A 12,051-nucleotide genomic window follows, 5' to 3' on the forward strand; every position below is an offset into this window, starting at 1 on the left:
AAAAATAGACCTACCCTATGACCCAGCAGTAGCACTGCTAGGAATTTACCCAAGGGATACAGGAGTGCTGATGCATAGGGGCACTTGTACCCCAATGTTTACAGCAGCACTCTCAACAGTAGCCAAATTATGGAAAGAGCCTAAATGTCCATCCACTGATGAATGGATAAAGAACTTGTGGTTTATATATACAATGGAATACTACTTGGCAATGAGAAAGAATGAAATACGGCCTTTTGTAGCAACGTGGATGGAACTGGAGAGTGTGATGCTAAGTGAAATAAGTCATACAGAGAAAGACAGATACCATATGTTTTCACTCTTATATGGATCCTGAGAAACTTAACAGAAACTCATGGGGGAGGGGAAGGGGGAAAAAAAAAAAGAGGTTAGAGTGGCAGAGAGCCAAAGCATAAGAGACTCTTAAAAACTGAGAACAAACTGAGGGTTGATGGGGGTGGGAGGGAGGGGAGGGTGGGTGATGGGTATTGAGGAGGGCACACTTTGGGATGAGCACTGGGTGTTGTATGGAAACCAATTTGACGATAAATTTCATATATTGAAAAAAAATAAAAATGAATGCAAAATGAAAAAAAAAAAAGTAAAAGCCCTTGAGAATAAAAATACAAATAAAAGCACAAATTTGGGGCCTTGAAGAAAGCCCACTTACTCAGCCTCAATCCTATACTTCATGCGTTGGACTTGAAAAGAGGGATCAGTCAGAAACAACTCCAGGGACTCAGCCCTGCACCACACCAGTGGGCGGATAGTGAATGTGGACGTAAGTGTTCAATTGTGTGAAATGGAATTACCTTGACCTTTCAGGCTGAGAGGTGAGGGCTGATGGAAATAGACCTCAGCCTTGTTATGCAACAAAGGTCACCCACTTGGGGCAACTTCAGGTGCAAGAAACTTCTGCTGATCAGGTCTCATATCCTCTCATTTAGCTGTCACCTTGACATTAGCATTATGATCCCCACTTCCACAAAACTGCTCCTTCCCTGAGTGATATGAGACCAACCAATCAAATATGGCCTCTACTGTCCCTCAGCTCTATCAGTAATTTCCTTTCTGGACATCTGATTTACTAGAGCTTCTGTCCCAAAGCTGATAACTCTTCTATAGTTAATTTAAACAAGTATTTCCCCATTGGTCACATTAGGTGGTACCCCAGTGGTGAATATTCAACAACATCCTAAGTCTTTGTTTAAAAGTTCATAATGTTTTCAGAAGAACAACTATCTGATCTCTAGTTCATCTCTTGTTCATAAAATAATGGCCATGCTCTATCTGCCAATATTCTTGGCTAAAAGAAAAAAAATGGAGTTCCATAGATCTCTAAAATACCATGAACCAACACTCAGTCACATACAAAAGGCCAACTGTCCTGCCATCTATTTATAGTTCCATTGTCAGCTAGCTAATAATATAAAGCAAACTATTCAAACCTTAAAATTCTATATCTTATTCAAAAGAGCTAGGTATGAAATAATAAAAAAATGATTTGTAAATGACAGAAAGTTTGAGGTATTTTATAATTCTTTGAGAACTGTATGATTAAAAGGTTCATGTTATTCTCTTGCATTTATAATCTCTTCTATTCATTCTACAGGTGGCATGATTGACCTCACTTTACAAAATTTTGCTTTAATGAGATCCTGATTCTGCTTGAGTGCCAGCTCTCCTGTGTTCATACTGATTAATTTTAGGCCAAATATGTAATTACCTATCCCTGATAAACAGTAATTTTACTTGTCACAGAGCAGAATTAAATAACTTCAATCATATTAACTGAAAACTCTGCCACTTACAGATCATTTTGCCATAAATATATTTGACTGAGGTGTTGCAATTTCTGTCTAGTATTTTTAAATGCAAAAAAAAAAAAAAATGACAGCTAGAAATCAGAGGCCTTTAGTCAATCAAGATGTGTTTCAGTGTCTCTGTGTGCAAAACACTTAAGCACATAGCCTGACCTCTTATTTTAGATAATTTGATCCTGCTTCTTCAATGTCTGTAGTTTAACTCTTTAATCAATAACTAAATCGACATTACATTCCTTTGAAATCCAGTTACATACACACATTGTATTGAAGAGCATGCAAATGATTTTTTTCCAATGCAATTAACTCTTTTGACCCCACAAAATAATGAAATTGATCATTGAAATCTATTGCATCTAGCACCTGAAGGACTCTTCATAAAGATGAAGGCAATGTTTTTTAAAGAGAGATACTGAAGTGACTTTGAAATAGATGAGAATACATTGGTGTACGTATTTCTCTGCATCTTCCTTCTTCCATCATAAAAAGCAAGCTGATTTGGCAGAAACCTTGCCTGGAAAATCTGTTCTGGTTATTCTCCAATAGATTATAACTATGTGTTCAGTGGATTACTACCATATGCCCAAATAAATGCATGCTTCCGTAGTAGCCTTCAGTGTTCTAGTTCCAATTTAATTCTTTCATCTTTCAAGATGAAAGCCTTTTCTTGGGCACTGGATTGAATGTTTTGCAAGTAGAAACCTTAAATTTGTTTTTGGTATACTTGTCCTTTCTCATTTTAACTCTAAAAATTTTAAAGCTTCCCCTTTCCCCACAACTATAGATGACCAGTCATCAATCATATATTCATAACCGTAAAACATTTCTTTTTCTTTTTCTTTTTCTTTTTCTTTTTCTTTTTCTAAGTAGGCTCCATGCCCAGCATGGAGCCCAATGCAGGGCTTGAGCTCATGACCCTGAGATCAAGACCTGAGCTGAGATCAAGAGCTGGACACTTAACTGACTGAGCCATGCAGGCACCCCAAACCATTTCTTTACCTAGCACATATCTGTGAGTACTCACATTCTGGATAACTGACTTGTTATCCTAATTTTCACCTGCTTCAGTTCATTCTTTGGGTACCTCACATGATCAAAACAAGATATACTTTCATTGAATGGATTAGCAACCTGTATATAGAACATGCTTTACATAAGTTAGCTCCTTTTAGATTGAATCATTTATTTTACAACTCTATCAATGTTTTTAAGTCACCAGCTGTTTTTAAAAATATATAATGCAAAAAACTTCTTAGAAGGTAAGGAGCCATTAAAATGGTACCTCATTATTCAAATATGGTAGAAAAGGAATTATGGAAGAAACGTGAATTAATATCTATTTTAAATCACAAAAGCCTTTACTTTCCAATATTTCTTTAAAGAAGTTTTTATTCCTTCTCCCAATGTAGAGATATGAAAAAGAGAGCAAACAGTGGGAGTTAGTAAGCAGTGGCATTTATAAAAATAAAATACAGCTTTCCACTTATTCACTACAAACATCCATGGAGCACTCACTCTGGAATCAGGCACTGCCCTTTTTCAGAAATAAGTCCTGGGGTCAAGTTGGAAGGAAGGCAGGTAAACCAAATATACTCTGATACAAGAAACCTAACAGCTCTCTGAAGGAACCACAGCTCAGGGAAGAAACTTGCTTGGAAACCCAAGGAGAGAGTTTGGGATCCAAACTAAAATCTAAACTCTTTCCACTGCATTGCTTTCATTATGGGCAGCATTTAAGAGGGCAGAAACTGTTCGGACGTATTTATAGGCAAGTGAAGACACATTTGCAAAGTAGGTCCACCAAAGAATACAATGCCCCAAATTAATATGAGCAAATACATACTGTCTCCTATTGTGCAAGGAATACACAGAATTAAATGTTCAATTTGGCATGTTTACAACAAATGAAATTTATTTTTCATCTACAGTGAAACCCATAGATTATAAATCGAGTTATAATGAATGAAAATACCTTTACTAGTGCAAGAATAACCAGTTACATTAAAAAGGAGTTATTCTTGTTCCCAGAAAGGCAGTTAAGACAACTAGGAAAGAAAGGAATTCAGTCTGTGCTGAAAAGAACACCAAAGCTGTGCTTCCAATACATACCAACAATACGTAGCTACTTCCATTTAAACTGACGTTAATTAAAATAAATAAAATTTGAAATTCACAGTATCTGTTGCACTAGCCACATTCAAGCACTCAATACGCCCACATGTGGCTAGTGGCTACCACACTGAATAGTACAGATACAGAATACTTCTACCTTCACAGAAAGTTCTATCAGAAAGTGTTGAACCAGAGGGGAAAAAAGAAAGAAGAGAGGAACAGAATCTTCCTCTATTTAACTTAAGAAAAGGAAATTTTAGTAGTTTTACAATATAGTTAGTAAAATCAATTGGCTAAGGCTAAAAGTGGTGTCAGTGACATTGTAAAATGTGATAACATTAGATGTAATCATGATGTTAAAGGTTAATCTTCTCTAAGGGCTCTTAAAAGGGTGCCCTGAATTTTTAAGAGGCTCATAAAAGAAAGGAAAGATAGAATTTTATCTTTGAACTCTGTTTTCATTAGATTTGACAATTTCACTGGCCTTTGAAACCATATGTTAATAAGAATCTATATTTAACATCATTAAGCTGATAAGTGGATATTTAATTAACATAATCCCAAATTAAATAAATTTAACATAAAAACTTAAGCCATGTCATTCATATTACTGAATTTATTTCCAATTCACATTTTCCCCGGGAGTGAAAAATATTGTCAAATTTCCTAACAGTCTATCTTTTAGCTGAAGTTTCAAATCATTAGCTATTGTCTCTTCTATCAATCTAAGTGAAATATATATTTGTATGTGTTGTTTTTAGATTGTAAAAAATATTTTGTACACTGGACTTCAGTATTTAAAAGTATAATCAAGAGGTGTCTGGGTGGCTCAGTTTGTTAAGCATCCGACCCTTGATTTCAGCTCAGATCATGATCTCAGGGTCGTGAGATTGAGTCCTACCTCAGGCTCCACGCTGGGGGTGCAGCCTGCTTAGGATTCTCTCTCCATCTCTCTCTGCCCCTCCCCAACATGCACGCACATCCGTGCTCACTCACTCTCTCTCTCTCTCTCTCTCAAAAAAAAGTCTACTCAAAGTTATCAAAAAGACTGCAAAATAGTATTAACCCAAGGTAGTGAGCCACATATTATTACATAGTTCCGATGACCACACCATAGTCAAAGGAGGTAATGCCTGTAAAGCACTTAGGATAGGCCTAGCACATGAATATTCAATAAATATTAGCTGTTATAATCTTGGGCAGACATTCTCTTTCTAAAAATGATGATAAATTAGAGTAAATGTTCCCTGCCATGACAACATCAACTTTAGCACAATTAAGGCACAATCTGAGATACTGAATGCACAGAAGGGACATATATCAGATGGCCTCATTCTTAGAAAAGAATGAAAGAAGGTCACATGCAGAGGGAGAGGTTTGTGGAGCTAACAAGGAACCAAAATCTTTACAAAATAGGGATGGTGGTAAATATGACAGAAAATCATTCAGAATCACAATGCCAATTGTAAGAAGACAGAGTCAAATTATAGTAGAAGAAATGTCATTTTTTACTTTCTTGTACAACACTAGGAAACCCAGAATCAAGAACGGGGGATAGAGACAGTGTGGTCATCAGAGTGTCAGAGATTTAAAAGGAGAAAACAAGAAATTCAGGGGGAAGAAGAAACACCTGATATTATTGAAATGGCTTATGATGGAATCCAAGCGGAGTAGAAGGGGTTGATGGAGTCTGAAAAGAAGAAGGGTTTAAGCAACTAAAGATCACGAGAAAGGAAGGCAGTTTTGAAAGAACACAGAAAAAAGCTAAGGGTTTCACAACTGGAAATTATTAAAGGATATGCATTTTTAACCAATCTGGTTGGAATACAGTAGATGAATTACATAAACAAGATAAAAATACAAAGTTAGGTAAAAATCTATAGATGGTCCTGGTATATAATAAGCTGATGAAAGATATCCTCCTCACTAGGGCCCTAATTTTAATTAGAAGGACAGCTGATTTACCAATGATGTTGCAAATGATTCCCATTTGATACAACAGAGGGCTCTTTAATTAACATGGCAAGACCAGTGGCATTCTGTTGTACATGGCCAGGTGGAATATAGTAAAATAAAATGTGTGCTCTGGAGAATGGTCTGTCCTTGGTCTCCTGCAGATCAATCATCTCAGGGATGCCAAGATAACACAGGACATCAACTGAGTCCCAGGTATGGCCAGGTCTGTGAGACTTAGAAATAGGGACAAAGGCTTTTATAGACAAAGTAAGAAGAAACTTGGAAGTCAAAATAGAAAAAATATCATCAATATGGGTATTGACCCCCAGGATGATAGCTGAGAAAGAGATGAAGAATAAAAGGGAAGTCAGATGCTCAAATCAATGAGGAAAGTAGAGGAGTGTCTTACAGTTCCGGAGGAAGCAGGAATAAGATGGAAGAGGGTAGAATAATAGATGTATTCACTTCTGAGGAGAAGCTGTTGAGATGGAGTGGCAATGCCTAAAACATAACAAGGTGGTGTCAACTTCTTTCTTATCCCTGGGTGTCAGGGCTCCTGTTCAGCCTGTGTGTCTGCACGTGCCATACTGGAAGTTTCCGGCTGGCATTCTGGTTGTTTGGTGTCTCCAGCAGTTATTAAAGATTCAGAATATTCCCACCAGCTGCCAGGTGAGGAAAATGGGAAAATTACCCTCTATCAAAGAGAGTTTTAAGTGAAGTGGGCAATTGAGGGGAAAGCCAACCTTGAAGTATATGGAAAAGTGGTAGAAGAGTTTATAGAAATATTAAAAATACAACAGAATTTGTTCACAAGAGAAGCCAGTGTAAGGGTAGGCTGTGATTGAAAGGAACAGGAGGGAAGAATAAAGGAGCAGAAATTCACAGTGTGACCCACAGGTATCACCTTCAATAAGGACTTGAAAGAGGCAGGTGGCTGGGATATAGGTCACCTCTCCATATTTGTTAAGGAGAACACTTTCCCACCCAGCCCCACGGGAAGGCACTTTCTCATTGAGCACACTCGTGACCTCTTCTCTGACTCTTGACTCTCTCAGTCCCTGTACAGGTGCAGTGAGGAACCTGATTCACCAATCTGGGGAACAACTGGATGCTGAGCTCTGCCCACCCTTGCCTCTTGAGAACAGGACTGCAGACTGAGCTCCTCCCCACTCTTCCGCGTAGGGTTTCTCCCTTGGGCAGCCACCTTGTCTGGTGACCGCTGGTAACGCTGTCTCATTCTGGGGTTCAGCTAACAGGCTACCTCCACTGAGCCCTCTCTCTAAGGCCACCCCGTCCAACCTGGCCTCTGTATCAGCAATTAACAACACTGTTGTTCTCTCTTGGACATATTTTTGTTTCTTATTTGTTCAGAATCCAGCCAGGACAGACGTATACCATTTGTTGGGGACCTTCTCAGAAATTCCCAATATTAATGACTGAGAAAAAAAATAAAGTAGGGAGAATTTCTATGTTTTTGAACTAATTAGTACCACACAGAATGATAATCCATAAAAAAATAATAATAATAGTTAACCATTACTGAGTGCTTACTGTGTTCTGTTTTAGGCACTTTACTTAGGCTAATTAAATGATATATTCATGATGAGCCTATAAGGAAAGTACTCTTATTATCCCGATCTGACACACGAGGAAACACATATTGGCTAAGTAACCTGCCCACAGTGGCACAGCTGCTAAGTGGCAAAGCCAGTGACTGAATCGAGACAGGGTAGCTCCATGGTCTAACATGACTAAACGCTATCCTGCTCCATTTCTCTCCGACGTGTGCTTCCTGTATGAAGGTCTACTACTGAGTATAATAAACTTCTATCTTTTTTAAGAAACTGTTTTATCTTTCTTTTAATTAAGATATAATTAACATATAATACTATATTCCTTTCAGGTGCACGACACAATGATTCAATAAAGGTAGATATTGCCAAATGATTACCACAGTACGTCCAGTTGACATTCATCACCACATATAGTTACAGATTTATATATACTTATATGAAGAAATATACATCTTTTGTAAATACCCAAGTAATAATGAATGTGAATATAATTTCTTTTGCCTATTTTTCAAAGTTAAAAATGAAGAATGTATCATTTACTTCTTTAGTGAAGCATATCTGGTCCATATGAAAGCACAGACTAGTGAATATAGGTGTAGATAGAGTCCTTCAGTTATTATATACTTACAAAGCTGTTATGTGTAATAACATAGTTATAGCAGTGTAGTCTCTCTCCCCCTTGCCTTCACAGCAGAGCTGATTGAGAAAATGAGACTGTGCAGACTAGTTCTGTTTCTACTTCTCCACTTCCCATCCTGACCCTTTGTCCTCTTGACATCGACTTTCACCTCAATGGAAACTCTGTCCCAGCAAAGAGTCACCAAAGCTCCTCTCATTCCACCTGCCTCTGCAGCCCTGATCTCCCTCCACTCCCTCAGCTGTCAGCACCACTAACCATGCCCTTCCCTTCAAAACCCCTCCTCCCTTGGCTCTTGACAACACTCCTGATTCTCCTCTGCTCAAGGCCACCCACTTCTCAGGATCCTTTGCTGGCTTTCCTTTCCTTCACCTATCTCTTATATTTAATGGTTTTCTGGGATTCTTTGCTGTGCCGTCTCCTAACTTTTCACCCTCTTGCCTGCTCACAATGCTTATATGCCTCCCCTGTCTGGATGCTCCCCATCTCACCATTTCTTTATTTTGCTTATGGCTCTCTTTTGAAGAGAGGGCCATCCAATGGTGATTTGTTTCTGGATGTCTCACTAGTCCTTCAACAACATGAACCGAGTACCTATTCAGTCTCCCTTCCCTGTCCTGGATACTGAACAGGTCTGTTAGCGGCTCTCCTTGTCTTCAGAACTACACTAATCTAATAAAGCATCCTCCACAGACATGTGGGAGGGATCTTTCCAAACCTCACATCTAATCATGTCACCTAAAGGTTTTCAAATTCCACTACCAGAGGAATGAGCACGGTGCACACAGCTGTTTCACGTGTGTGTCTCACTTCTCTCTCCATCTGTTTTCTTCTGGCCACAGTCTTTCCCCTCCACACCAACAGCAAATTCTAGTCTTAGCCAGACTGAACGTCTTAACTGCTCCATGAAAACAGTGTTATGTCAAGTCTCCCACTTACATGTCCTTCTCCAGGATTGACTCCTTCCATCCAGGGAATAACTATACACCTTTCAAGGCTCAGTTTAATAACTGCCTCTTTTATGAAGCCTCTGAAGTAAAAGTTCACTTCACTGAACCCACCTTAACCTGGACAGACCTGAAGTCCCTTAGGACTCATATCTTATTTGTGATTTGCAACGCCTTAAACACAGAAGCTTATTCTTATTAAATACTTGAAAAGAAAAGACCTGAATCCCCAGAGGTGGATAATGTGGCTAAAAGTTATTTTAATTCATTATTATATTAATAACACACTTTACTGGAATATATGATCTATCTTGATGCAGAAGTCCACTGGCAAAAGCTTACTCTCCCATCTTCTAAAAATAACATTATTTATTAGATTTATTTAATATTCCAACAGTAGTTTAAGAGCTCTTTCTTTCCCAGTTAGAAAAAAATGTGATTTGATAGGCTTAGGAATAGCATCTATCAAAGGCCAAAGAATTTTTTTGTCTGTAGCTTTCCATTTGGAATGATCTGTTTATGATGTAGGCCTTCATTAAATTCCTGTGTTTTTTTAAATTTTTAAGTAAGTAAGTAAGTAAGTTATTTATTTACTTACTTATTTATTTATTTAGAAGGGAGGAGGGGCAGAAAGAGAGGGGAAGAGAGAGAGAATCCCAAGTAGGCTCAGTACTGTTTGCACACAGCCCAACACAGGGTTTAAACTCACAGACCATGAGATCATGACCTAAGCCAAAACCAAGAGTCAGATGCTTAGCCAACTGAACCACCCAGGTGTCCCTTAAATGTTCCTTCCTAAGGAACCCATTCTCCAAATTCTCAAAATTCCAGCACCACGTGGACAGTCTTCACCAGGACCAGCCCTGTGGCTTTTCACTTGTTAGACTAGATGCTGGTTTTGCTAGAACCTCAGTGAATGTTTTCCATGAGAGTTAACATTTTGAATCATTTTTAAAAATTTTTATTTACAGGGAACATAAAGTTGCAACCCAATGGAATCTGGACAGTAGAAAACTCAATCTTAAATAAACTTAAGTATATTCTGTCACTATACAATATTCCCAAATTTTCCTCTCTTATTGAAAAAAAGTAGTTGGTAGATGCTGACATAATCTCCAAGAGGACCTTTACACACAGGCTGCCATGGTCATGCTAAACTACCCCCTTCCGTAAGAATAAAAAGAAGTGTGAATCTTCCTCTATGAGACCCAGAAGAGTAACAACCTTTCAGGATATCTCTTTAGAAAAAAAAATTTTTTTAAAGCTTATTCACAACAAATCATCACTAAAGATTTCTACTCTCTGTGAACTTGTTCTATGAAATCAGAAACCAGATGAAGCAGAGCCACTGAGCCCCTTTACATAAGTAAAAATCAACTAGATGCTACATTAGACGGGCTTTACCTAGGTTAAGGAACTATCAGAATATCCCATTCAATCTTCAGAGCAATCATGTGGATTAAATATTTATATTTTGATTTTGTAAATGAGAAAACTAAAGATAAGAGAAATGGAGCAACTTGTCTAAGATCAGTAAGTAAATTGCAAAATCAGAGAGTCAAACTTAAGATCATTTTGTTTAAGGATGTACATTTTTCAAAACATCATACAGTTTCTGAACCTTAAAAGAAACTGACCCAAATGCAAAATCTAGGTCTTTCTACCAAAATTCCTCTTTGGATCTTTGCTCAGTAGCATGTTCTCAGTCAGTTTCCTCTAATCTCATATCCAGTTGGGTACTGTTCACCATCCATTAAATATAATTCCAGACTCCCAACAGCATTAATAATTGCCACACTACATATTTTCTCAGGGTCCTTTCCTTGTCGGCATCCTAGTCTTCAGATTCATCCTTATTTTACTCTCTACAAAGGCAGACACGAATCATCAGTTTTCTACTTCAGTGTCCATGAGCTATATTTAATTTCTATAAATACATTTTCTAATTGGACATACAACTAGCATAATGAAGCAAAACATTCATGGCCAAGAGTCATAAAGATCTGTATTCAAATCCTAGCTTGGATCAACTGATGAATGGATAAAGAAGTTGTGGTTTATATATACAATGGAATACTACTTGGCAATGAGAAAGAATGAAATACGGCCTTTTGTAGCAACGTGGATGGAACTGGAGAGTGTGATGCTAAGTGAAATAAGTCATACAGAGAAAGACAGATACCATATGTTTTCACTCTTATGTGGATCCTGAGAAACTTAACAGAAGACCATGAGTGGGGGGAAGGGGAAAATAAAAAGTTAGAGAGGGAAGAGGGAGGGAGGCAAACCATAAGAGACTCTTAAAAACTGAGAATAAACTGAGGGTTGATGGAGGGTGGGAGGGAGGGGAAAGTGGGTGATGGGCATGGAGGAGAGCACCTGTTGGGATGAGCACTGGGTGTTGTATGGAAACCAATTTGACAATACATTTCATGTTAAAAAAAAAATCCTGGCTTGGAACTTGTTAGCTCAAAAACTTCTCAAGTTCCATATATTCATTAAGCCTCTGTTTCTTCATGTAAGAAAGAATTTTACTATTCACCTACTGGGATATTTTGAGTACTAAACAATGTTTATGAAGATGCTAACATAGTACTTGGTCAAGGTAAACACTCAATAACAAGCAAGTATTGGTAACATTATTCCTATTAGTATAATTAAATTTAAAATATGATGTGCAAATTTGTGAATAGTGAAGAACAGTTGGCAGAGGGCCCTGGATATAAATGCAGCTAAAACTGTAACTTAAAAAAAAAAAAACAAAACTTTTTGCATTTATATCTTTTTTTCTATTTTTTTCCAAGATTTTATTTTTCAGTAATCTCTATACCCAACGTGGGGCTCAAACTTACAACCCCGAGATCAAGAGTCTTGTGTTCTATCGACTGAGCCAGCCAGGTGCCCCTGCATTTAGATCTTAAACTACTTCTGAGAAAATAGCATGGTGGTAGGGCTTCCTGTTCATTCTCTGATAGACTAAAATCATAAAAATCTCCCTCCCC

The 12,051-nt window shown here is 37.8% G+C and overlaps 1 protein-coding gene across 13 annotated transcripts in view; it reads right to left on the minus strand.

Moving 5' to 3' along the window:
• The window catches only part of UTRN (utrophin), a 511,459-nt gene that overhangs the window by 140,833 nt on the left and 358,575 nt on the right, over positions 1-12,051 (minus strand). The window lies entirely within an intron of this gene.

Source organism: Acinonyx jubatus, chromosome B2, assembly GCF_027475565.1.
Source record: "Acinonyx jubatus isolate Ajub_Pintada_27869175 chromosome B2, VMU_Ajub_asm_v1.0, whole genome shotgun sequence".
Lineage (NCBI taxonomy): Eukaryota > Metazoa > Chordata > Mammalia > Carnivora > Felidae > Acinonyx > Acinonyx jubatus.